At 48.6% G+C, this 27,843-nt stretch overlaps 1 long non-coding RNA gene and 1 pseudogene across 2 annotated transcripts; both read left to right on the forward strand.

The window, feature by feature from the left end:
• Positions 1-5,180: 5,180 nt before the first annotated feature.
• Positions 5,181-7,632, forward strand: LOC307051343 (phosphoethanolamine/phosphocholine phosphatase-like; annotated as a pseudogene). The gene is made up of 2 exons: positions 5,181-5,910; positions 7,480-7,632. The product of its transcript is annotated as a phosphoethanolamine/phosphocholine phosphatase-like (transcript).
• A 223-nt stretch (positions 7,633-7,855) lies between these two features.
• LOC307051490 lies at positions 7,856-23,225 on the forward strand. The gene is made up of 3 exons (XR_013810825.1): positions 7,856-8,100; positions 22,187-22,304; positions 22,916-23,225. It is a non-coding gene; the product is annotated as an uncharacterized lncRNA (long non-coding RNA).
• The last annotated feature ends 4,618 nt before the right edge of the window (positions 23,226-27,843 follow it).

A 27,843-nucleotide genomic window follows, 5' to 3' on the forward strand; every position in this document is an offset into this window, starting at 1 on the left:
TGTTGTATAGAGCATGACTTGGACTAACAGGCAAAGGCAAGTCCGTGCAGGCCTGCGAGAGGGGGATCATGTCTCCCAGATCTTCATGGACTGTAGACCCAGCACCTCTGCAATCAGCCCCAGGTGGAGCAGCATTAAGACATAGAAGAAGTGGACTTGGGTCAGACTGCAGCTTTGTGATTGTGCACAGAGACGGCTGACTGTTTCCCAACTCCAGGGTTCTAGAACTGGGGCCTCTGGAGGGCATAGGCATTCAGGAATATGGTGAAGTGCTTATGGAAGAGTAGATAGCAAAATGTAAGCCTCAGCCCACAGCAAGATACCATGCAAGATAACACAAGACCCCCAGTCCGGAAGTAGCACAGACATGACCTGCAAGTGACACTCAGACTTGCTTCTCCCACGAGCGGCTGGGGCAGCGGAAGGCTCGGCTGAGGCAGCTGAGCAGGCTGGGTCTGTACCCCACGACTGGGCAGGGCAGAGCGTGCTTGAGCCTTCAACTAGCCTCTGTGACAGATGCAGGGCTGTGACCATCTTTATTTCCCAGGGACCATCTGCTGTCTCCTCATTCTTGGGGAGGGTGAAACAAAAACAAACTTTATGAAATTTCCTGAGCTTTTGTATGTATGTGTGTGTATTACGTGAGTGTGCACAAGCATGTGCATGTGTGTGCTGTGCACAGGTCTGTGTACACCCGAGTGCATGTGAGTGTGTTTATGTGCAGGCAGGCACATATGTGTGTATGCACGTGTTTTTGCATGTGTAGCATGTGTGATTGTGTGCCTGTGTGTGACTGCAGTCCATCTTTGCATGTGTGTGTGTACATGTGTGTGAATGCAGGTATGCTTGGGCATGTACGTGCACATGTGTGTGTACACATGCATACTGTGGGGGGATGAGGAAGGCACGGAGTTGTTGCTTTCTGGTGCCGCCTTCCCCCACCCTCCCTTTTGCTGTTGCCTCAGCACTTTGTGGTGAAGTGTAGAGACTCAAATGGAGGACCACTCCCCGCTACCGTGAGTGATATGCCTGCTCATCCTCACGGTCATCCATCTGTCCAGTAAACATCCCTGAGCCTGTGCCATGTGCTGGGGCCTGGGGTCCACAGTGAAGCAGGCGCATGCTCTCAGCTCTGCTCAGCCCAGCCGGGCGCGGGGCAGAGAAGCTGCAGGCCAGGTGTGTCTGTGGAGGGAGAGGTTACCTCTGGCTGGTGAGTCAGCGGAGGCGGCAGCTGAGCTGAACTGAAGGAGCGGGGTGGACGGAGCTCACTCTAGAGGAGGGTGGGGGCAGGGGGCAGGGTAAGGGGCTGGGTGCCTGGCTCGCGGGGAGGACGCATCGCAGAGGGGCTGCAAGGGTGGCCAGACAGCTAGCTTTGACTTCGTTTTATAGACAGAGAGAACAGTTTTGGAACCAGAGTGACAGGATCAGGCCCACACTTTCCCTCTGGTGGCGGCTGAGGGGTTTGATGGCAGAAGAGAGGAGATGGGCTGAGGAACAGGGGTGACGGTGGGGGCTGTGCCTCCACCAGGGTTCCAGCCTCTTTTTTGTGGTCCCTTGGGTCCACAAGGTTAGCACGCACCTTGCGTGAGGCCAGAATGGGGCTTCCTCTTCATTCCCTCTTTCCCAGAAGTAAACGCAACACAGTTTGGAGTTGGTGAGACTGAGGGGGCCATCTCTCAGGAAAGGCAAGTGTCAGCGTTGGCTGGGGTGCCCACCCTGGGACAAGGGGGACCCTTAGCCAGACCCGCAGACCCCGGGGAAGGACACGGTGTGCTCAGAGAGGCAGGGATAGTCAGGAAAGCCAGGTGTGCAGAGAAGGCTTGGCCAAGGGGGCCCTGGGGGCTCAGACACTCAGGAAGTGAAAGGAGGGACGGCCAGACAGCCGTGAACTAGGCCCAGGGGTCGACGGACGAACGGTCGTGCTGTGTGCAGGGTGGACACACAGGGCCAGAGGCTCTTCTGTAGGGAACGTCTCCTGGCTGCAGTGGGCTCTGGAAATTGTCTGCGGGTTGCCACGCCTTCTGGGGCTCTCCGGCCCAGACCCCAGCCGGGAGCTGCCTGTCCAGCCTACCCTGGCTCCACCTCCAGACTGCGCAAGCCTGGGCGGGCGGGACGGGCTCCTCGTGCCTCGGTTGCCATGACCTGTAACGTTTCCTTTCCAGTTGCCAGATTCATTGTAAGTATATATGTACAGTTTCTTGCATTGTCTTGCGCCACCCGTTGGCTTAGGGAAGAACTCTCCTAATAGGTTGGCCTGCAAGGTGTGCTACTTCAGAGCTTCCATCTGACATACTCTTCCCTGTCCGAAATGCAAACACAGCACACACTCCCTGCCTGGTTTGGGAATGATGACACCTCACCTCTCACCTCTCCTGCTGTCTCCTGCCCGCACTCCAACCTCAAGGACACTTCGGTTCCCCATCTGACTCCCGACCCCTCCAGCTGGTTAGGGACAGGGAGCCTCATGAGACACTGCACACAAAGTTTTCTGGCCGGACTGTGAGGATGGGGACCAGGTCCCACCTGTGCCAATGAAGCAGGCGTCTCACCTGGATTTGTCTCCGGGCTGTTGAAGGTGGACTGAAGGTCAGACAGTCCAGAGGCCAAGGGCCCCAGAGGAGGGGGGTGTGGGCGCAGGTAGACCAGGAGCAGCTGCCCATCTGGTCAGGAGAGTCCAACAACCCAGGGCTTTCTGGTTCCTGGGGGGAGGAGAGGGCAGAGGCAGTGGGGGCCCAAAGACAGGTCCTGCTTCACCTCTGGATGGAGCCACTCAGCTGAGCCCAGGTTTTGAGGGATTAGAGTTAAAGGATGCAGGCTAGAGGGTCAGGGTTAGAGGATCAGGTTAGACGGTCTGAGTCAGGGTCAGGGTAAGGGTTGGGAGTTTACAGGTCAAGGTCGAGTATCTAGGGGCTAGGGGTTAGGAGCCTTAGGGTTTAGGATTAGAGATGAGGAGGTTAGGGTTAGGGAGTGAACAGTAGAGATTTGGGCGTTAGGGTTAGTGGGTTAGTGTTAAGCACAGCTGACCCACGGTCCCCCTAACCCCACACCTCTGAGTCCTGTAGGGTAGACAGGATTTGCCCGGGGTCACTCACGAGTGGGGGTTCACCTGGACCGCTGGTTATCTACCCCCGTCCTGGAACCTGATGGCGGAAGAATGAAATGTCTGCTCTGGTCACTGACTGTTTCAAATCCAACTCAACCTCAGTCAACGGCTGTTAGGGCCTCAGAAGCCCACAGGGTTTCCTCCTACCATCTGAACTGGAGAAGTAGTGCTGGCCCCCACTTGGCCTGGACAGCCCGGGTCCAGCACAGGCCTGGCTGAGCTCACTCCATGGTCATGTTATGAATTTATACAGAACTTGGTGCAGCGACCTACCAGCCCCCAGGTGCTGCCTCCTGAGGGCTGGTGGGGCCCTCCTGGGACTGCAGGCATCCTTTGTCCCATCTGAGTGGGCATCAATAGACATCAAGTCTCAGGACAGCCCTTGACCTCTGACCATCCAGGCAGTCATCTCTGGTCCTCCAGCTCAGGCCAGTCCGGTCCCTGTCAAGTCTCTGTGGCCAATTACTGAGCTGACCTTGCTGCTGGGCAATTGAACAGCTACCTGGGCAGCACAGACAGCCCTTTGGGATGTTTCAGTTACTAACATCCTTGTGGTTGAGAAAAGGGCCTCCCCGTCACAGGCCCATAGCCTGCCAAGCGAGGTGATAACCATCTAAACATTTGAGTGTGTCCCTGACACAACAACCATACAGCAGACCGTGGCCTTGCAATCCTTTGGGCTTCCAGCTGTAACAAACTTTTGATATTCATACTCATTAAGAGTCAAAGATACGGGAGCAACTGGGCCACCCAATGGACAGTTTCACACTGAGGCTGCATGGTCTTGGAGAGCCACGTGCACCCATGTGGTCTCTGAAAGCTGCCAATGATGGATTCCATGATACGGCATAATCCTTGAGCCTCCCACTGCTTCATTGAGCAAGAATTTCCTAACCACCATAGCATTTAGTCTCTGCTCTTTGTAAAGGAGGGAGGAGACTGGATAAATGAGCAGTATTGTTCTTGGGGGATGGGTGAGTCATGTGGCCAGGGGGCAGGTGTGACTCCTGGGCTCCCGCCACCAGAGGCATCAAGGAGAGCTGTGCCTTTTGCAAGAGGAAGAGGTTCTTGCTGTTGTGGATGGACAGCAAGAGCACTGGATGGGTGGCTGCAGCCCCTGACCCTAAATCAGCCCCTTCCTTCCTTGGCCTTCAGATCCCACAGCTGTGCAGTGGGCCGTCAGTGGTGTGGAATCTGCCCCTTTCCCCAAGCCAGCATCTGTTCTCATGCCAAAGTCCAGAACCTCAGCTTTCCTTTGGGAACTTCTTACCTGTTTCCAGTCCAAACAGTTCCAGAGGGCTGATGTACGTTCCACCCACCTTGAAGATGGGCATATGATCCACATTTAGCCAATCCCATGTTCCATCCTGTGGGTGCTCTGATGGGTTCAAGGATGATGCTGTGACCCAAAACCAGGCCAATGACGTTTATTTTATTTTAATTTTTGGCCATGCTGTGCACACGGGATTTTAGTTCCCCGACCAAGGATCGAACCTGTGCCCCTTACATTGGGAGCTCAGAGTCTTAACCACTGGACCACCAGGGAAGTCCCATCCCCTCATTTTCAAAACTGCTATGGATTTAAAGCACATAAGATGGTTGTGATATGAGTGGCCTTTTCAGTATGACTTCTTTGACTTAGAATGTTTTCAATGTTTATCCATGTTGTAACATGTATTATCAGTGTTTCATTCATTTTTTTTATTGTGGTTAAAAATACATAACATGGGGATGGGGGGCAAGTGGAGGGAACGGCCCAGATGCACAGCATTCACGGACCCTCTGGACTGGAAGGACTCGTGAGAGCCGGAGTCCAGAAATCCGGGGATGGATATAAGACGCAGCGTCCCCTCCAATTCCCGTGAGCACCCCTTGCTCCATCCTGTGCCCAAATACCTCAGCTCGGCCCTCTCCCCACTCTTGACACTCCAGACTCAGCCGGGACAGACCTCCGCAGCCACTGCTCCCCGCCCTGCAGGAGAAGCTCAGAGGCCCTGTCCCCCTTTCCTCTGAGGGACTCTTTGGTGACCACAAAAGGATTTGGTCGCTCAGGACAAAGCTGGTAGAGGAGAGCGGGATGGCTGCGCCCGGCGCGCCGCGCTTCCTCCTGACCTTCGACTTGGACGAGACTATCGTGGACGAAAACAGCGCCGACTCCGTTGTGCACATGCTGCGGCGGGCCAGCGGCTACCTGAGAGCCTGCGTGCCACCTAGCGCGAGGGCTTCTACAACGAGTACATGCAGCGCGTCTTCCAGTACCTGGGCGAGCAGGGCGTGCGGCCGCGGGACCTGCGCGCCAACTACGAGGCCATCCCCCTGTCGCCCGGCACGGGCGAGCTGCTGCAGTTTGTGGCCAAGCAGGGCGCCTGCTTTGAGGTTATTCTCATCTCAGACGCCAACACCTTTGGCGTGGAGAGTGTGCTGTGCGCCGCCGGCCACCACGGCCTGTTCTGCCACATCTTCAGCAACCCGTCGGGGCGCGACCCTTGGGGGCTGCTGGCCCTGCGGCCCTTCCACGCACACAGCTGCGCTCGCTGCCCCGCCAACATGTGCCAGCACAAGGTGCTCAGCGACTACCTGCGCGAGCGGGCCCACGACGGCGTGCCCCTTCGAGCCTTTTGTACGTGAGCGACGGTGCCAACGACTTCTGCCCCACGGGGCTGCTGGCAGGTGGCGACGTGGCCTTCCTGCGCCACCGCTACCCCATGCACCGCCTTATGCAGGAGGCGCAGAAGGCCGAGCCCAGCTCCTGCGCCAGGGTGGTGCCCTGGGAAATCTCCACCGAAGTGCGCCTACACCTGCATCAGGTGCTGAGGACGTGGCCTGCAGGGGCCACCCGGGCGGGGAGGGGGTGGGGCGGTGGGGGTCGGGAAAGAGAAAGCTAGTTTTATTACTCCCTTTCCCTTTCGTTTTGGTATATCCCTCCAGGATTTCCCGGAATCCCAGGTTGGTCCATTTGGGGACTGGAGGAGGGAGTTGGGAGCTGTCCCCATCTGTGCAGTTAACCGAGCTCGGCTGCCTCCCCCAGTTCCACTGCAAGCGAATTCTGGAGTCTGGCCGCAGCAGCGTGGCACGCATATCTGAGCAGGCAGCAGTGTTTCCACAAACCTTGTCCTCTCAGTTGGGAGGACGGGGTTCCCTGTCAGGGTCGAGAAGGAACATGTCCCGCCGCGTTGTGGTTAACTGTTGCCTTGGGCTGCATGGCCTCCCTCCTCCAGTTTTCTGTCCAGAGGACCCAGGCCCCGAAATGTTCCCCCCCACCTCCCCGCACCAGACTCCCCACGGAGAGAGGTGGCGCTCCTTGCCGATGGTCCCAGGCCTAGATCTTGCTTTACCTACTGTGACTACACTACACTCCTTGCCCCCCGCCCCCCCCACCCTGTCAGCATCCCCACAGGATAAAAAGCTAGAGGGAACAGTCACCTCTTGTTGGTGGAAAGAGGTAGCACACTGTCCCGGGGCTCGGGTCTGGCCAGCCAGGGACCTCACAGAGCCCGAAGATGTCTCCTTGCACCCCAGCCTCGTCTATGCAGCAAGAAACCAGGGACTTAACCAATGTCGCCCCACTGACTGGGCCTTTTGAGTCCCCCTCCTCCCGTATGGAACAGAAAGCCATGATGCTTTAAAGCAGAGCCAGTGGAAACCCAAGGCCCACCTCACTCTTTTGGAGTTTCAGAGCGAGATCTCTCACGACCCCCCACATAACATAACATTTACCATTTGAATCACGTTGAACATACAGTTCTATGGCATTAACACCATTCACGTAGTTGTTTTGTACAACATTGTTGTAGAAATGTTCTCAGCATCCACCTCCGGAACTTATTCATTTTCCCTATGGGAAATTCTGTATCAGTTTCTCTAAATTTTTGCCAACATTTGTTATTTTTAGCTTTCTTGATTGTAGGCGTTCTAGTGTGTGGAGGGGTCGGCGTTGTGGTGTTAACTTGCATTTCATCGCGACTAATGACGATTAACATCTCTTCATGTGCTTGCTGACCATTTGTATGTCTTATCTGGAGAAGGGTCTTTTGAAGTCCTTTTTTTTGTTTTGTTTTGTTTTTTGGTTTTTGCAGTACATGGGCCTCTCACTGCTGTGGCCCCTCCCGTTGAGGAGCACAGGCTCCGGACGCGCAGGCTCAGCGGCCATGGCTCACGGGCCCAGCCGCTCCGCGGCATGTGGGATCCTCCCAGACCGGGGCACGAACCCGCGTCCCCTGCATCGGCAGGCGGACTCGCAACCACTGCGCCACCAGGGAAGCCCTGAAGTCCTTTTTCCATTTAAAACATTGGGTTGTTTGCCGAGTCCCGCCAAGCGCTCCTCCTGGCGGCGTTGGTGTCGGTGAATCCAGCCTGGAGCGGTCTCCGCGCCGCAGGGGCCCGCGCCCCGGGGCATCGCTAGCTGCTTCTCAGGAGAGGAGACGCCCGCCCCCCGGCGCCCGTGCCTGGAGCGCCGAGATCGTGCTGCGCCGCGCGGACCCGGTGCCGGCGGGGCGGGTCTTGCTCGGCATTGGCTGCGGGTCACCTGAGCGCGGCGGCTGTCTGCGCGCCTCTCCCGGAGGAGAGTGTCCCGGAAGTGGGCGTTCCGGCGCCCGTGCTTGGGGCGCCGAGATCATGCTGCGCCGCGCCGACGCGGCGCCGCCGGGTCGGGTCTTGCTCGGCATTGGCTGCGGGTTACCTGAGCGCGGCAGCGGTCTGCGCGCGTCTCCCGGAAGAGAGTGTCCCGGAACTGGGCGTCCCGGCCAGAGCGCACATGGCGCGGGGCGTCCTCGGGGCTCCTAGCCGTCGGCGCCACGCGAGCCGGCGGGGTCTAGGGAGCCACCGCCCGGCGGCTGGGAATGACCCGTCCAGTGGGTCCCAGGCACCCCAGCGGCATCCGAGCGCGGAGCGGAGGGAGTCTAGGGAGCCAGCGCCCGGCGGCTGGGAACGACCCGTCCCGTGTGTCCCTGGCACCCCAGCGGCATCCGAGCGCGGAGCGGGAGGGCTGCGGACCGCAGGTAAGGGGACAGGGGTTGGTGGGGGTGGGTGGAGGAAGGAACGAGGAATTACACCAGAGCTGTTTGGTACAGGGGCAGAAACAGAAAACTCAGACGTAGCACTGCAGAGGCCATGGGAGTTAAGTTGTAAATGCTGCTGGCTTTCAGTAGCCGGCAGCCATTCTCTTCCTGTAGCTGATGGGATACAAAGCTCTACTGGGTTGTTCTTTGCACGGGATAGTCTTGCTTTGCAGAAATTCAGCTCATAGCCATTCTTGATGTGTAAGTGTAAGGTCGGATCTTAACAAACGGCATCGCGAAACAGAGGAAAGCTTCAAGTGAGCTTTATTAGGGGGAGCTCCCGGGCGAGCTTCACTGGTCCGAGAGAAAGGGGCCAGAGAAGTCGCCCCCGGGCGAGGGCTGGGCAAGATTTTATAGGGAAAGAAGGGAAAGGGGTGTGGTGAATCTGGGAGGGCGCAGGGAATTCCTTATCTGGTGGTCTCTTCGGGTGTCGTGGCACTATCTGGTGCCGGTTACATCAGTCTTGGGACCGCTAGTCCCGTCCCTCGAAAGGCGGGAAGGCTGAGCCGGGTGGAAAGCCCCCAGGTCAGTTCCTGGACCTGGGTGGTCCGGAATGTCTCCAGGTCAGTTTCTGGAACTGGGTGGTCCGGAGAGTTTCGGTCTGATGCAACCTGTGAATCTGATTGCGTTCCCCTGCCTCGGGCCAGTTGGCCTTATATCCCGACATCTTTGGTGTAATGGGGCGGCGTTCTGATCTCTGACTACTTCATGCTGAATGAGGGTGTCGAAAGGGGAGTCGGGCGACCAGAGGTCCGAGGCTTAGGGGAGACCAGTGGGGGTTTCTGTAGGAAGCAAGGTGTAAGGACCGAGGAACATTTGGTTTGTGGCCACCCGAGAGACTTCCTCCATGCGCCGGCGAAGGAACCTAAGAAAACAGGGGGCAAACATGAGCAAGATACAGATGAGAATTAAGGGTTAAGACTGGTGTTAGCCAGGTATAGAGGGTGGATCGCCACCAATCGGGAATTGGGGAGGCGGACTGTTGGTGTTTGCGTCGGAGTTCTTCTCTTAAGCGATGGAGGGCGTTTACAGCAGCATTCCTCCTGTAGGAAGAGGCAGGTACCTCCTTTGTCGGCCGTCAGGAGATCCACGGCTCGTCGATTCTGGAGAGCGACTCGGGCTATGGAGGTGATTTGGCGCTGGAGAGAGGAGATGGAGGCGGCGGAGCCTTCAATGGCTAGTTGGAGTTTATGTTCTAAGTCGCGGGATGTTGAAGCACTATGTGTTAGAGCTCCCCCTGCCCCCGAGGCCTGCAGCGACCAGGGAGGAGGCGAGAGAGATGCCTGCGAGCAGAGGAAGAAAGATAGCTCTTTTCTGTCGGGTAAAGGGCGGCGTGATTAGCGAGGAAAATTTGGCTTGGCTATACAGTGTGAGTTGTGGGACGAGAGTAACGGGGATACGTGGGAAGGGGGAGGAAGAATTGATCTCTTTTGTGAGGGAACCATTGCACCACAAAAACATGCCTGGTGGTGCTTCAATTGATGTGTTTACCGTGAGGGATGTGTTGCAAAGAAACCCAGTATCAGCTAGATTTGGGCGGCTGCCGTAACAGGTGGTGAGATTTTTTTGAATCAAGGAATATGGGGACTTTTAACGGGGAAAAAGGTGAGTTTGGGGAGGTGTAGGAAGTAGAATTGAAGGGCTGGTCGAGTGGGACAGCAGCCAAGGGTGGCCGGCCAAGCGAGGCACATAGAAAGCAGTCGGAGATGTTACCTATTCCTGTGTGGTTGAGTATCTGTAGTGTTTGTTTGGTCAGTTTGGCTGTTGCTGCTAGGGCCCGAAGGCATGGTTGCCATCCCCGAATGGTTGGGTCTAGCTGTTTGGAGAGGTAAGCCACGGGGCGGTAGGAAGGCCCTACAGGCTGGGCAAGGAGTCCAGTGGCTATTCCGGCCCGTTCATCCACAAAAAGGTGAAAAGGTCGGTTTGGGTTGGGCAGAGAAAGGGGAGAAGATATCAGAGCGTTACGGAGGGTGAGAAAGGCCTGTCCAACAGCGGAAGGAGAGGTGAGGGGTCCTTGAGGGGTTTCTTTAGCGGCTAGATATAAGGGTTTAGCGAGGAGAGCAAAGTTAGGGATCCAGTGTCGGAAAAATCCTATAAGGCCCAAAAAGGAGAGAATTTGTTCCGCTGTTTCCGGAGGCTGGAGTTCACGGATAATCCGGGTGCGATCGGCTGTTAGACCTTTTGTGGTGGGAGTAAGGTGGAGCCCCAGGTAGGTTACAGAAGATACAGATAACTGAGCCTTGGCTGGGGAGACCCGATAACCGCGAGAGCCAAGGTAATTGAGGAGATCTGCAGTATGTTGTCTTGAGAGGCTGAGAGATGGGCTACAAAGGAGGAGGTCATCTACATATTGAAGGAGTGTGCTGGGGGTACCGGAGCAGGAAGTGAGGTCCCGTGCCAGCGCCTGACCGAAGAGGTGAGGAGTGTCGCGGAAGCCCTGGGGAAGAACTGTCCAGGTGAGCTGACTGGAAGTATGAGTATCCGGATCCGTCCAGGTAAAGGTGAAGAGGAAATAGGAGTCAGGATGTAGGGGGATAGTGAAAAAGGCATCTTTGAGATCCAGAACCATAAACTGGGTTGTGGATGGGGGGATATGGGAGAGCAAGGTGTATGGGTTTGGTACTACTGGGTGGAGAGGAATTATGGCCTCATTGATTAGTCGGAGGTCCTGGACCAGGCGATAATCCCCAGAGGCCTTGCAGACAGGCAGGATGGGGGTGTTGCAGGGAGAGTCAATGGGGATAAGGAGTCCCTGGTTTAGGAGTCTGGTGATAATAGGTCGTAGGCCCCTAAGGTGAGTCTCAGAGATGGGAAATTGGGGCCTTGATGGAAATTTGGAGGGGTCCTTTAGGCGGATGAGGACGGGGGAATGGTGTGTTGCTATTATGGGCTTAGAAGTATCCCAGACTTGGGGATTGATGGGGTTGGTGTGATTGGAAGAGGGGGATAGGAGGGGGAGGGTTCTAGAGACAGGCCGAGAAGAGGAAGCAGGAGTTGGGAGGAGGGGACCTTAGGGTCAAGTCTAACCAGCTGGAGGGAGGCCCCTAAGTGGAAAAGGACATCTCGGCCTAGCAAGGGAACTGGGCAGGTTGGTATGACTAAGAAGGAATGAGTAAAAGGGAGTCCTTCGATATGACTTGGGAGTGGACCGGTCTGGAGTGGGAAGGATGGTTTGCCATCAATACCCATGACCGAGATCTGGGAAGGAGAAACTGGCCCGGAATAAGTAGGCAGGACCGAATAGGTAGCCCCCGTGTCCACCAGAAATGAGATGGACTTACCCGCTACCTGTAGCATTACCCTGGGCTCGGTGAGGGTGATTGGGGTCTTCGAGTCCGGGTGCCGGGTGCCGTCAGTCGTCAGCCAATCCCAGCAGTTTGAGTGGTCATGCCGTTGGGTCGGCCTGCCCCCCCGCGTGGAGACGCTGAGGGAGGGCCAGTCGTAGGGCAGTCACTCTTCCAGTGGCCCGTTAGCCCGCAGCGGCGACAGGGCTTAGAAGGAGGTCGGGGATTGGGACATTGGCGAGCCCAGTGGCCTTCTTTTCCGCATTTGAAGCAGGCCCCCGGTGGGGTTGCCTTTTGCGGACCCCGTGGATGCTGTGATCCATGGGAGATGGCCGGCCTTAGGGCGGCTACAAGAGCTTGGGTTTGGAGGGCCACCTTCTGGTGCATCCGATCCTGTCAGCTGGATCATTGTAGACTTTAAAGGCCATCTTTACCAGATCTCGAATAGGGGTTTAAGGGCCGTCTTCTGCCGGTTTTAATTTCTTTCGGATGTCCGGGGCTGACTGGGTGGTAAAATGGGTGGCTAGGACCGCTGCCCCTGCCGGGGTGTTGGGATCCAGCCGGGTGTAGAGAGTTAAGGCCTCTGTAAGGCGATTAAGAAAGATAGCTGGATTTTTGTTAGGTTCTTGGGTTATCTCTTTTAGTTTTTCAAAACTGACTACCTTATGAGCGGCAGCCTGCATGCCAGCCAGGAGGCATTGGATCATGAGGTCGTGTTTACGACGGCCATCTTGGCCATCCTGGTAAGTCCAGCCTGGATTGGTACCAGGTACGGCAGTCACTCCGACAGGCATGGAGTTGTCGGTAAGGTGAACCTGACCTGCATGGTTTGAATTCTTTCCCTCTCGTCAGGGGTCAGAGTAGAAGATAGGATCACAGAGATATCATGCCAGGTTAGATCGTAGGCTTGAGAGAGGTAGCGAAATTATTTGATGTAGCGGGAAGAGTCAGCCGAAAAGGAGCCTAATCGCTTTTCTATTTGAGAGAGATCTTGGAGGGAAAAGGGAACATGAACTCTAACTAATCCTTCCGCTCCTTCTACCTCCCTCAGAGGGCAGAGGAGATTTGGATCTTGGGAGTCGGGAGAGCGTGTATGTGCACTAATTGGCGAAGCAAGGGGCGTGGGAGGAGAAACCGTTGAGGGAGGCGGGGATGCGGTTGGATGGGCCGGAGCGGCTGCGGGATGAGGAGGGACCGCTTCAGGGTTGGGTGGAGGCTGGAGAGGAGCTCTGGAGGGGGGAGAGGCGAAAGATTCGGGTGGGTCGCCTAGTGGAGAGGAGTCATCATCAAAGGATATTAGGGGCTTGGATGTAGGAGATGTCTGTTTGGCAAGAAAGATCTGGGAAGTGGAACAATCGACGTAGAGGGAGGGGCGGGAGCGTAAATACCAGAATGCCTGAACACAGGGGACCTCGGACCATTTGCCCATCCTGCGGCAGTAATTATCTAGATGACGGAGGATGTTAAAATCGAAAGTCCCTTCAGGAGGCCATTTGGATTGATTGCCTAGAGGATATTGTGGCCAGGCCACAGTGGAATAGAAAATAAGCCGTCGGCAACGGAGATCTTGGGAGAAAGGGCTGTAAAATTGGCTAGGAGACACCCCAGGGGTGTCTTAGAATCTGGTTTCGATTCTGAGGTTCCCATGACCCCCAGTCTGTCCCTGAGTGAATGGAGAAGGAGAGAGGCGTGCCTGGTCTCAGTCTCCAATTCACGGCAGGTCGGAGGGCGGTCAGGCGATTGGGACGTCTCCACAATCACCCGAGGCCCGGCGGGTCGGAAAGCGGTCAAGCAATTGGGACGTCTCCACAGTTCTATAGACCTCACTTGCTATATGGTCGGTCTTTTGATACAGGTATTTAATAGGTATTTGTACACGTATGGTAACCCTAATCTTAATTTTTCCATTCACCCCACCTTTCCTTTTAGATAAGCATAGTTTGTTTTCTAAGTCTGTGAGTGTCTTTCTCTGTGGAAATATGTTCATTTGTGTCAGTTGTTAGATAATGCCTATAAGTGACATCATAGGATATGTCTTTTGCTTTCCGACTTACCTCATGTTCTGTGATTATCTCTAGGCTCAACTATGGTGCCTCAAAGAGCAGTGTTTCATTGTTTTCCATGGCGAATATTCCATTTTGTACATGGACCACTTCTTCTTTTTCCACTCATCTGGTGATGGACATTTTGGTTGCTTCCGTGTCTTGGCTATTGTGAAAATTCCTGCAGTGCAGCTGTTGAAGCCTGTGCCTTCTCGACTCTGGACTTCTCAGGTGAGACGCTCAGCGGTGGGCCTGCTGAATGGAATGGTGGCTCAATTTTTACATTTAAAGGCAGCTCCTTTCTATTCTCATTATTGGCTGTTTCCACTTTACATCTCACCAGCAGCTAGAGGGTACACAGTTCTCTAAAACCCCTTCAGCATTTATTGTTTGTAGATTTTTTGCTGATGGTAGTTGACATGTGTGAGTTGAAAACTTTTTGGAGGTTAGATTTGCATGAGTCTAATAATTCCTGATGTTGAGCTTTTATCCATTTTCCTCTTTTTTTTTTTAAATGAGTGAGTAAAACTTACCCCTCCATACTATCTCCTTGAAAATTTGCCAGTTTTGAATTTTTTTGGCCATTCCCTACATCCGCAAAATTATTTAGGGCAGGTGTCCTTTACAGCACTGAGTCCTTGTGAATGTTAAGTGACCATTAGCTGTGGGTTTAAAGCCGCTCTTGTGGGAAACGGCCACAAGGCGGCAGCATTTCTACATTTCCAACTCTGGGTTTTTGGGCAACAGAGCTTTCCTGGAAATCGTGTTAGTAAGCTTCAAATTAGAGTGGAATGTGCCAGCGCAAACCCCCAAGAGCTTATATGTCCTAAATTGTTGTTTGCTTTTTAAATTTATTTTTTATTAATTATCAGAGCAAATTTGATAAAAATGTAGATTCTCCTAGGTGTACAGTTTCTGGTTCATCCTATCAATGTATCTGTCTATTCCTCTTTGGATCCTTTCCCGTGTATGTTATTATAGAGTGTTGAGTAGACCTCTCTTCGTATTCCATAGGTATTTTGTGATTATATGTTTCATATGTATTAGTACATGTCTGTTAACCCCCATATCCTAATTCATACATTCCTTACACCTTTCCATTTGGTTAAACATAATTTGGTTTTCTGAATCTATGCGTGTCCTTCTCTTGGAAATTATTTCATGGGTATCAATTTTTAGGTAACACCTGTAAGTGATGTCATAGGATGTCTGTCTTTCGGTTTCTTTCTTACTTCAAGTTGGGTGATTATCTCTAGATCCTTCTATGGTGGTGCCAGCGGCACTGTTCCATGCTTTTCCATGGCTAATATTCCATTGTGTACATGGACGACTTCTTCTTGGTGCATTTTTCTGTTGATGGACATTTTGGTTTCTCCCAGGTCTTGGCTATGGTACATGCTGCTGCAGTGCAGGATTGCCAGCCTGTGTCTTTTTGATTCTGGTCTACTCAGGTGATAGGCCCATGAGTGGGCCTACCAGATCACATGGTAGCTCCATTTTTACCCTTAAACGCACCTCCATTCTGTTCTCACTACTGGCTGTTACCAGGTTACATCCCACCAGCAACTAAAGGGTACACAGTTCTCTAAAACCCTTTCAGCATTTATTCTTTGTAGACTTTTTTTTGCTGATGATCATCCTGAAGGCTGTGAGGTGAACGTTTTTGTACACTGGATTTGCATGGCTTTATTAATTCCTGATGTTCAGCCTTTTTCCATTCCCGTTTTTTTAACAAAGAAAGAAAGAAAAAGAAAGAAACAGAACACAAATGTGCGTAAAATATGCCTCTTGAAACTGTCGTTTTGAAATGTAGACGTCTTTTGAATTTTTTGGTCGATATACGACCCCAGGATTTGTTTTCAGGGCAGGTGTGATTTACAGGCCTGCAATTATTTTGAATATCAACTGACCTTTAGCGCTGGGATTAAAGCTGCTGTTGCGTGAAACGGCCACAAGGTGGCAGCAGTTCTCCTTTACCAAATCTGGTTACTAGGGCAACAGAGCCTCAATGGAAGTCGTGTTCTAGGTTGTAATTTAGAATGGAATGTGCCAGGAAAAAGCCCCTTATGTTTATGTCTCACAACTTCTTGTTCGTTTTTTTAATATAATTTTTATTTTTTATCACAGCAAGTTTTATTACAATGTTTGGTTTGTTCTAGGTGTGGAAGATGTGGTTCTTTTACACATAAACATATGTCTATTCTTCCTGGGATACTTTTCCCATGTACGTTATGACAGAATGTTGAGTAGCCTTCTCTTGGTATTCCGTAGGTCTTTGGTGATTATATATATCACCTGTGTTTGTATATGTCTGTTAACCCCAATATCCTAATGTATCCAATCCTCACACCTTTCCATTGGTGAACCCTAAGTTTGTTTAATGAATCTGTGATTGCCCTTCTCTGTGGGAATATTTTCACTGGTATCAATTTTTAGGTAACACCTATAAGTGATATCATACGATATATGTCTTTCTCTTTCCGACTTACTCCAGGTTGTGTGATTACCTCTAGAATCATCTACGGTGCTGCACATGGCATTGTGTCCTTTTTTTCCTTGGCTAATATTCCGTCGGTACATGTACCAGTTCTTCTTTGTCCACTCATCTGTTGCTGGACTTTTTGGTTACTTTTATTAATTATCAGAGCAAATTTGATAAAAAATATTGTGTTTCTCCTAGGTGTACAGAATCTGGTTCATTATATCAATGTATCTGTCTATTCATCTTTGGAGCCCTTCCCGTGTAGGTTATTACAAAGTGTTGAGTAGACCTTCCTTGGTATTCCATAGGTATTTTGTGATTAAATATTTCATATGTATTAGTACATGTCTCTTAACCCCCATATACTAATTCATCCATTCCGTACAACTTTCCATCGGGTTAAACATAATTTTATTTTCTTAATCCATGCTTTTCCTTCTCTTGGAAATAAGTTCGTGGGTATCAATTTTTAGGTAACACCTATAAGTGATGTCATAGGATGTCTGTCTTTCAATTTTTTTCATACTTCAAGTTGGGTGATGATCTTTAGCTCCTTCTATGGTGGTGCAAACGGCACAGTTTTATTCTATTCCATGGCTAATATTCCATTGTGTACATGGACCACTTCTTCCTTGTCCCTTTTTCTGTTGATGGACATTTTGGGTTCTTCCAAATCTTGGCGATGGTAAATGTTCCTGCAGTGCAGGATTGCCAGCCGGTATCTTTTTCATTCTAGTGTGCTCAGTGATAGGCGCATGACAGGACATACCAGATCACATGGCAGCTCAATTTTAACCTTTAAACGCACCGCCATTCTCTTCTCACTACTGGCTCTTACCAGTTTATCTCCCCGCAGCAGCTAGAGGGTACACAGTTCCCTAAAACCTTTTCAGCATTTATTAATTGTACACTATTCTCCGGGTGATCATTCTGGTGGCTGTGTGGTAAAAGTTTCTGTAGATTGGATTTGCAATCTTAATTGCTGATGTTGAGCATTTCCATTCCCTTTTTCTTTTTAAAGGAAAAAAAGCAAGAAAAGACAAAATGTGCGTAAAATATGCCTCTTGAAATTGTCTTCTTGAAATGTTGACGTCTTTTGAATTTTCTGGTCGAGTTACGACCCTAGAATTTTTTTTGATGGCAGGTGTCTTTTACAGGCCTGCAATTATTTTGAATATTAAGTGACCATTAGCGCTGGGTTTAAACCTGCTGTTGTGTGAAACGGACAGAAGACAGAAGCATTTCTCCTTACCAAATCTGGTTACTAGGGCAAGACAGCCATAATGGAAGTTGTGCTGTAGGCTGTAAATTAGAATGGAAAGTGCCAGGAAAATCCCCTTAAGATTATGTCTCATTCCTTCCTGTTCGTTTTTTAATTTAATTTTTACTTTTGATCACAGCCAATTTGATCACAATGTTTTCTTTGTTCTAGCTGTGCAAGATGGGGTTCTTTTACACATATACATATATCTACTTTTCTTCAGATCCTTTTTCCATGTAGGTTATGACACAACGTTGAGTACTCTTCTGTTGGTGTGCCATAGGTCTTTGGTGATTATATATTTCACATGCGTTCGTATATCTCTGTTAACACCAATATCGTAATGTATCCAATCCTCACACCTTTCCTTATGCTGAACCCTAAGTTGTTTAATGATTCTGTAATTGCCTTTCTCTGTGGAAATATCTTCATTGGTATCAACTTTTAGCTAACACCTATAAGTGATATGATAGGATATGTGTCTTTCGCTTTCTCACTTACTACAACTTGCGTGATTACTTCTAGACACATCTATGGTGCTGCAAATGGCATTGTTTCATTTTTTCCCCAGCTAATATTCCATCTCTACATGTAGCAGTTCTTCTTTGTCCACCCATGTGTTGCTGGACTTTTTGGTTACTTCCATATCTTGGCTATTGTAATACTGTGCAGTGCACATGTGTCCTCCTGTGCCTTTCCAATTCTGTCTTCTTTTGTTATAGGTCCAGGAATGGCCCTGCTGAATGATGTCGTAGCTCAATGTCTACCTTTTAAAGGCATATCCATTCTGTTCTCATTAGTGGCTATTTCCAGGGTACGTCCCACTGAGAGTTGAGGGTTTGCATTTCTCCACAACACCTTCAGCATTTATTGTTTATAGGTTTCTTGCTGATGGTTATTCTGAGGGGTGTGAGCTGATACCTCTTTGTGGTTGAATTTCTGTGTGTCTCATAATCCACTGAAATTAAGCTTTAATGCATGTCCTTTTTATTTTTCAAACTGTGATTACAGCTTAGCTCTTCAAAGTGTTTTCTTAAAGTATGTGTCACATTTTGAAATTTTTTGGCCCTAACCTCCCTCAAGACATTCTGAGGGCAGGTTTCATTTACAGCCCTGCACTACTTGTTCACATGAAGTGACCATTAGCACAGGCTTTAAAGCTGCTTTTGCAGGTAACGGCCAGAGGGTGGCAGCCTTTCTACGTTCCCCACGCTGGTACTAGGGAAACAGACCTTCCTGCCAGTGGTGTTCCTCGGTTATAAATTAGAGAGGAATGTGCCTGGATAAACCCCCAAATGCTTATGTCTCCTTACTTATGTTTGTTTTTAAATTTAAGTTATACTTTTTATTGGAGTAATATTCCATTGTGTACATGGACCACTGCTTCTCGGTGCATCCCTCTGTTGATGGACATTTTCGTTGTTTCCAAGTGTTGGCTATGGTAAGTATTGCTGGAGTGCAGAATTGCCAGTCTGAGTTTCTGATTCTCATTTTCTCAGGTGATAGGTCCAGCAGTGGGTATGATTGACTGACTGGTAGCTCAATGTTTCCCTTTTCAAAGCACGTCCATTGTGTTTTCATTAGTGGCTCTTACCACGTCCCCCTTAGAACGGAGGGTACGCACTTCTCCACAATCGCTTCAGCATTTATTGCTTGAAGCATTTTTGCTAATGGCCATTCTGACTGCTGTGAGCTGATAGGTTTTTGTAATTTGGGTTTGCATGTCTTTATAAATTCCTAAAATTCATCCTTTTTCCAAGCCTTTTTTTGTTTCTGTTAAAAAAAATGGAGAAGTGTGCATACAATATACCTCTTGAAATTGTCTTCTTGGAAGGTGGCCCTCTTTTGAATTTCTTATTCGATTTTCGACACCAGGAGTTTTTTGGTGGACAGGTGTCATTACAGAACTGCACGTTTGGTGAACCATTAGCAGTGGGTTTAAAGCTGCTGTTGTGTGAAACGGCCACAAGGAGGCAGCATTTCTCCATTCCCCAATCCTGGGTAGTAGGGCAGCAGAGCCTTTCTGGAAGTCGTGTTCCTAGGTTTTAAATTAGAATGGAATGTGCCGGGAGAAACCCCCATAAGTTTATGTCTCATTACTTCTTGTTGGTTGTCTTAGTTTGTGTAATCGGGGTAATGATTAGAATATTGTTTGTCCTAGCTGTACACAATCTGGTTCATTTGTACCTTATATATGTCTATTCACGTACAGATCCTCTTCCCATCTAAAATATTACACAGTGTTCCGTGGACCTCCCTTGCTATAGGATCGGTCTTTTTGACATATGTATATAATATGTATTGGTGTACGTAACACTGACTTTAATGTATCCATCCCCACCACCTTTCCTTTTAGATAAGTACAGTTTTCTCCTACATCTGTGAGTGTCTTTCTCTGTGGAAATATTTTCATTTGGGTCTGTTATTAGATAACGCCTATAAGTAATATCATAGGATATAGGTCTTTTGCTTTGCAACTTACCTCATGTTCCGTGATTATCTCTAGGCTCACCTGTGGTGCCTCAAAGAGCAGTATTTCATTGTTTTCCATGGCGAATATTCCATTGTGTACATGGACCTCTTCTTCTTTATCCATTCACCTGTTGATGGACATTTTGGTTGCTTCACTGCCTTGGCTATTGTGAATAAGGCCGCAGTGCAGCTGTTGCAGCCTGTGTCTTCCCGATTCTGAACTTGTCAGGTGAGAGGCCTAGCGCTGGGCCTGCTGCATCGTATGGTACCTCAATGTTTACTTTTCTAACGCAGCTCCTTTCTGTTCTCATTATTGGCCGTTACCACTTTACATCTCACCAGCAGCTAGAGGGTACACAGTTCTCTAAAACTCCTTCAGTGTTTACTGTCTGTAGACATTTTGCTGATCGTCAGTTGACAGGTGTGATTTGTAAACTTTTTGTAGATTAGAGTTGCATCAGTCTAATAATTCATGAGGTTGAGCTTTTTGACAAAAGGATCCAAAGAAGAATAGATATATGTGTACATGTAAAAGAAACACATTTTGCACACCTAGAACAAACAAGAGATAGTAGTGAAATTTGTGTGATGAAAAATAAAAATTAAATTAAAAAAACAAACCAGAAGTAAAGAGACATAAACTTAAGGGGCTTTTTGCTGGCACATTGCATTCTAATTGACAACCAACAACACAACTTCCATTATGGCTCTTTTGCCCTAGTAACCAGATTTGGTAAGGAGAAATGCTGCCGCCTTTGGCCGTATCACACAACAGCAGCTTTTAAACCAGCGCTAATGGTCACTTAATATTTAAAATAATTGCAGGCCTGAAAATGACAGCTGCCATCCAAAAAAATCTAGGGTCGTTAATCGACCAGAAAATACAAAAGATGTCAACATTTCAAGAAGACAGTTTCAAGACGCATATTTTACACACATTTTGGCTTTTATTTTTCTTAAAAAATGGGGGAATGGAAAAATGCTCAACATCAGGAATTGATGAAGCCGTGCATATCCAATCTACAGAAACGATCACTTCACAGCCGTCAGAATGATCTTCAGCCAATAGTCTACATACAATAAATGCTGACGGGGTTTTAGAGAACTGTGTACCCGCCAGCTGCTAGGGGGATGTAAACTCGTAACAGCCAGTAGTGAGAAAATAATGGAGGTGCATCTAAAGGTAAAAATTCAGCTACCATGTGATCTGGGAGGTCCTTAGATGCGCCTATCCCATGAGCAGAGAAGATTGAAACAGACACAGGATGGCAATCCTGAACTGCAGGAATATTTACCATAGCCAAGACTTGGAAGAAATCAAAATGTCCAACGACAGAAAAATGCACAAAGAAAAAGTGGTCCATCAACACAATGGAATATTAGCCATGGAAAACAATGAAAGAGTGCCGTTTGCACCACCATACAAGGACCTACAGATAATCACCTAACTTCAAGTAAGAAAGAAACTGAAACACAGCTATCGTATAACATCACTTCTAGGTGTTACCTAAAAATTGATACCCACGTATTTCCAAGAGAAGGAAACGCATGGATTAAGAAAACAAAATTATGTTTAATCAAATGGAAAGTTGTAAGGAATGCATGAATAAGGATATGGAGGTTAACAGACATGTACTAATACATATGAAATATATAATCAGAAAATACCTATGGAATACCAAGAAAGGTCTACTCAACACTCTGTAATAACCTACATGGGAAGGGATCCAAAGATGAATAGACAGATACATTGGTATAATGAACCAGATTCTGTACACCTAGGAGAAGCAAAATATTTTTTATCAAATGTTCTCTGATAATTAATAAAAATTAAATTTAAAAAACAATCAAGAAGTAAGGAGATATAAGCTCTTGGGGGTTTTCCCTGGCACATTCCACTCTTATTTGCCGCCTACTAACACGATTTCCAGGAAGGCTCTACTGCCCAAAAACCGAGTGGGAAAAGTACAAATGCTGCCGGCTTGTGGACGTTTCCCACAAGTGCGGCTTTAAGCCCACAGCTAATGGTCACTTAACATTCACAAGGACTCAGCGCTGTAAAGGACAACTGCCCTAAAAAAATTGTGCTGAGGTAGGGAATGGACAAAAAAATTCAAAACAGGCAAATGTTTCAAGAAGATAGTATGAAGAGGTAAGTTTGACTCACTCTCTTTAAAAAAAAAGGAAAATGAATAAAATCTCAACCTCAGGAATTATTAGATTCATGCAACTCTAATCTACAAAAAGTTTACAAATCACACCTGTCAACTGACGATCAACAAAAAGTCTACAAACAATAAATACTGTAGGAGTTTTAGAGAACTGTGTACCCTCTAGCTGCTGGTGAGATGTAAAGTGGTAACAGCCAATAATGGGAACAGAAAAGTGCTGCATTAGAATCGGGAAGGCACAGGCTGCAACAGCTGCACTGTGGCCTTATTCACAATAGCCAAGGCAGTGAAGCAACCAAAATGTCCATCAACAGGTGAATGGATAAAGAAGAAGAGGTCCATGTACACAATGGAATATTCGCCATGGAAAACAATGAAATACTGCTCTTTGAGGCACCACAGATGAGCCTAGAGATAATCACGGAACATGAGGTAAGTTGCAAAGCAAAAGACCTATATCCTATGATATTACTTATAGGCGTTATCTAATAACGGACCCAAATGAAAATGTTTCCACAGAGAAAGACACTCACAGATGTAGGAGAAAACTATACTTATCTAAAAGGAAAGGTGGGGCGAATGGATAAATTAAGATCAGTGTTACGTATACCAATACATATTATATACATATGTCAAAAAGCCCGACCCTATAGCAAGGGAGGTCTACGGAACTCTGTGTAATATTTTACATGGGAAGAAGTTCTGTACATGAATAGACATATATAATGTGAAAATTTTGGTTGCTTTAAATTTACAACCTAGGAACACGACTTCCAGAAAGGCTCTGCTGCCCTACTACCCAGATTTGGGGCTGGAGAAATGCTGCCTCCTTGTGGCCGTTTCCCACAACAGCAGTTTTAATCCCATTGCTAAAGGTCACTAAATATTCATCAGAGGTGCAGCTCTGTAAATGACCCTGCCCTCCAAAAAAAATCCTGGGGTCTAAAATCGGCCAAAAAATTCAAAGGAGGGCAACCTTCCAAGAGGACAATTTCAAGAGGTATATTGCACTCACACTTTTTTCTTTGCTTTCCTTTTAACAGAAAAGAAAAAGGCGTGGAAAAATGATGAATTTTAGGAATTTTTAAAGACATGCACACACAAATTATAAAAACCGAACAGCTCACACCAGTCAGAATGGTCAAGAGTAAAAATGCTGCAAACATTAAATGCTGAAGGGGCTGTGGAGAAATGTGCACCCTCGGTTCTGAGGGGGATGTGGTAAGAGACACTAATGAAAACACAACGGAAGTGCTTTGAAAAATTAAACATTGATCTACCACTCAATGAAGCATACCGACTGCTGGTCCTATTATCTGAGAAAATGGCAATAAAATAGTCATAGCCTGGCAATCCTGCACTCCACCAATATTTACTATAGTCAACAGTTGGTAGCAATGAAAACGTACATCAAAAGACGAATGGACAAAGAAGTGGACGATGTACTCAATGGAAGAGTATTCCAAAAAAATATATAATTTAAATTTACAAAACAAACATAAGTAAGGAGACATAAGCTTGTGGGGGTTTATCAGGGAACATTCCGGTCTAATTTATAAAAGTGTCCATCGACAGACGATGTGGCACATATATACAATGGAATATTAGCCATAAAAAGAAACGAAATTGAGTTACTTGTAGTGAGGTGGATAGACCTAGAGTCTGTCATACAGACTGAAGTAAGTCAGAAAGAGAAAAACAAATACCGTACGCTAACACATATATATGGAATCTAAAAATATAAAATGGTTCTGATGAACCTAGGGGCAGGACAGGAATAAAGACGCAGACGCAGAGAATGGACGTGAGGACACGGGAAGGGGGAAGGGTAAGCTGCGACCAAGTAAGAGAGTAGCACTGACATATATACAATACCAAATGTAAAATAGCTAGTTAGTGAGAAGAAGCTGCACAGCACAGGGAGATCAGTTCAGTGCCTTGCACCCACCTAGAGGGGTGGGATCAGGAGGGTGGGAGGGAGACGGAAGAGGGAGGGGATATGGGGATATACGTATGCATATAGCTGATTCACTTTGTTATACAGCAGAAACTAACACACCATTGTAAAGCAATTATACTCCAATAAATATGTTAAAAAAAAAAAAAAAGCAAACCAAGGATCCGCCTGCCAATGCAGGGGACACGGGTTTGCTCCCTGGTCCAAGAAGATCCCACATACCTCAGAGCAACTAAGCCCGTGAGCCACCACTACTGAGCCCATGCGCCACAACTTCTGAAGCCCGTGCGCATAGAGACCATGCTCCCCCACAACAGAAGCCACTGTACTGAGAAGCCTGTGCACAGCAACCAAGAGTAGACCCTGCTTGGGGGAACGACAGAAAGCCCACGCACGGCAACAGAGACTGAACGCGACCAAAAATTAATTAATTAATTAAAATGTAGATTAAAAAAAAAAAACCAAAAAATCACTGCTGGGAATTCCCTGGTGGTCCAGGGGTTAGGAACCCGTGCCTCCAGTTCATTGGGCCTGAGATCAATCCCTGGTTGGGGAAGTAAGATCCTGAAACCTGGCATCACAACCCAAATAAAAACGAAATAAAATAAAATACATTAAAATAAGAAAAAGAATCTGATTCAAGGTCTAAAGGGTGTTTAAGGTCTAAAGAGAAGGTGTTTATCAGGCCAATATGTGGGGAGAAAATCTTTCCCATTTCAGTAAGTAGCACCTCCATTTACCCAATTACACACCATTAACCCACACTCCCCACATCCATCTCATCACTCCTATTCGCCTCCAAGCCATCACTAACCTTCCAAATATGACTCTAACCTGCCTGCCTTACTCCACCTCCAAGGCCACCACTGTGCACAAAGCCAGCCTCCTAATGAGTCTCCCCAAATCTTCTCCTGCCCGCTCCTATCCATTCTCTTACAATAGCCAGTATGGTGTCTGAAAAAAGGCATCTCTGCTAACACCACTTCTCTGTTTATACCCTGCAATGGCTTCCCACCAAGTTTAGGATAAATCCCAAACAGATGATGGACTGGAGGTTGAAAGACCAGAAGGAGGTAGGGTGTTGGGTTAGAAAGAGGGATAAAAGGTCTAGGCGAACAGCGAAAAGGGCTGAAAAGAAAATGATCGGCACTTGTACAACAGTCCGGATGCAGGCAGGAGAATGCAGGAATAGCGAAGGAATACCAGTAGCCACTTTTTATTTCTGCAATGCCTTTGCAATTCCCAAAGTGCTTCACTTATGACTGTGATGCTCAAACCTAGCTGTACATTAGAATCATCTGGAGAGATTTTTAAAACTACCAATGGCCAGGCCTCACCCGAAGCCAATTAAATCAGAATATACAGTTCACTAGGGCAGGAATTTTGTCTGTTTCGTTCACTGTCCATATGAAAAGTACCTGGCCTATACATGGTACTCAGAAAACATATACTGAATGAATAAATGAAGGAAGGAATGTACCACTACCACCTGAGATCCAAAGAAGAATTCTTTTCAAAACTTACTGAGTAACCAGGCAACGTCAGTTACCATGGCAGCCCTGGGAAAAACATTACCAAGTGACACTAACACTCCCAGGGGCCTACATTTGATTCCACAGTAAGTAAACTTTTCTCATTTCTAAAGTACTATACTGTGAAATATGCATCTCAGTCACAACTAGAGGTTACTCAGTGTCTGCTGTGAGCAGGAGGAAAAGAGAAGGGCCTTACACAGTATCTAAAGCAATGACAAGAAGAAACTAGGGGCCACGGCAGAGACAGACAGGCTCAGACAGGCTCCAATCCCTATGACATTTGAGGTGATCACGTTGTAAGGGCTTGAGCACGAGAAAGCAGCCACTAACCAGCTACCCTGTCTCAAATATTTGGAGAAAGTCAATGCAAATACATACCTATGTATTATTCTTTTCTGATCATTCTTTCAGTGTATCCCTCCTGGCTTCGTGCAAAGCGATTCTTTGTCTTGTATCTGAAAGTTGAGTGGCCCATGTAAATGGATGAAACATCTCAGAGCAGACATCCAAGAAGCGCTTCAGCTAACGAATGAGGAGCTCCGAATTCTGGGAAAGAATCGTAAAAGTAGTGTAGAATCACAATATCTTAGAGCATCCTTTATATCAACAACCGTCTATCATATCACAAATCGGTGGTCATCAGCCTATACATGAACTTTGCAGTGACAGAAAACCCAGCACTGTCTACACAGGTCTAGGCACTTCTAGTTGCTACAGCAGTCTATATCAAATTCAGAATCTGACTCCCTGTCACGCATCAGTCCCAGTCTGCCTTCTGCAATGGTACACCCCATGGCACACCTCATCTCTTTTCCATCTGGCACATTTCCCAAACACATGAGGACAATTTTGTTCTCCCTAAAGCTCTCTTCTCCCACGTCACCCTCCTAAATCACTCCTTCCTTCCTGTGTTTATGACTTTGAGGAGCCCCCAAGGTTTTCTCATCCCAAGGCCATGACAAGCAATGGCATCAGTGTGCCTGCTACAGATTCTGGGAAAGGGGCAGGGCCACACGAGGGTCTGGCAAGTGTGACTGACAACCTGAGGTGAGAGTACATGGGAGACCCTCAGCCTCTCTTCAGCCCTCAGCCTCTATCCAAGGTTTCTCCATAGCACACTATTGACATTTGGGGCCAGGTAATTCTTTTGGGGTGGTGGGGAGGGCTGTCCTACGCCTCGTACGATATGTAGTAGCAACCTGGCCACTACCCACTACATGCCTGAAGCACCACCCCCCACACACACCCGGGATGTGACAAAGAAAAATGTCTCCAGCCATTGTCAAACGTTCTGGAGGACGGGTGACGGCAAAATCACCCTCACTCAAGAGCCACTGCTCTATCCAATGACTCTGTTCACCCATGAGGACTCAAAACTCTCTCCTCTGCTGGCTTAACAGGTAACTCTCCAGAACGTCTATCGTATAGCAAAATGCTGTCTGAAACTTAATAGTATGTATCTCTATAACGGTATCTGATGAAAGTAAAACTCTCTCCAGATGTTAAGAACCTCCCAGGTGGTTCATCCACGTTAACCTTATCTCCTACCCCAGGCCCTGGAAATTACAGAAATGATCGGACACCCATTTTCGGGATCCGTTCAAGAAGGACCAGTAGTGTAAGGCTTTTTGGCAACCTGAACAACTGAATTCAAGTAAAATATTCTGCCTGACCATGGCTTTGTGAGACAGGCCACAAACCTGTAGCAGGACCCTCCTCGCTGCTATTTACAGAATTGTGCTATCTGACTGGAAAGCCGGTGGAGGTGAACTACCCAAGAAAGCAGTGGGTTCAGGATGAGAAGTTGGAAAGGGTGACAAGGGAGGGGAGAATGAACCTCAGCTGAAAAGTAAGGGGAAAAGTACCAAGAGATGAGTTCTCTTGACTTTAGAGAAGATACGCTGAAAGCCATCAGCTTGCCCTTGGGGCCCTCAGCTCTCTGGGGAGCTCTAAGGGAAGGGTGAGCCTGGACCTACGACTCCGGACTCCTGGTCTCGGCCCCCAGGCCTGACCATTCACTCAGACTCTCAATAAATACTTGTATTAAAAGACCTTACACGGGGACCACATCTGGGAAAACATCGCCGCACCCTCATAAGTCACAGGGGGAGACCCGAACTGGCCAAGCCATGACAGGAGCTGTGAGGGCGACAACAGAGCATGGCAGGGATCGGACATCAGATCGCCAGAAGCCCTCCTCCGCCCTCCTGGTTCGTAATGCCAGGGCCCCATCGCCGCATATCGCCGGACCCCGGTCCTGCCTCCGTCGCGCACCCTTCCCCAAGGTTGGCCGGGGTCTGGAGTCACCATCCCCTGTTCGGACCTACAGACCTCGCCGCTGCTGAGCTCTGCAGATCCCGCTCCTTCCATACAGTTCGCCGATTCCGCGGGCCTTCCTGAGCCGCGCCGGCCACCGTCCGCGAGGCCTTGGCGCGCCTGTGACGTCACTGTCGTGCGCCTCTTCCGCAACAAGGGGTGG

Source organism: Hyperoodon ampullatus (genome assembly GCF_949752795.1).
Source record: "Hyperoodon ampullatus genome assembly, chromosome: 4".
In the NCBI taxonomy this organism is placed as follows: Eukaryota; Metazoa; Chordata; class Mammalia; order Artiodactyla; family Ziphiidae; genus Hyperoodon; species Hyperoodon ampullatus.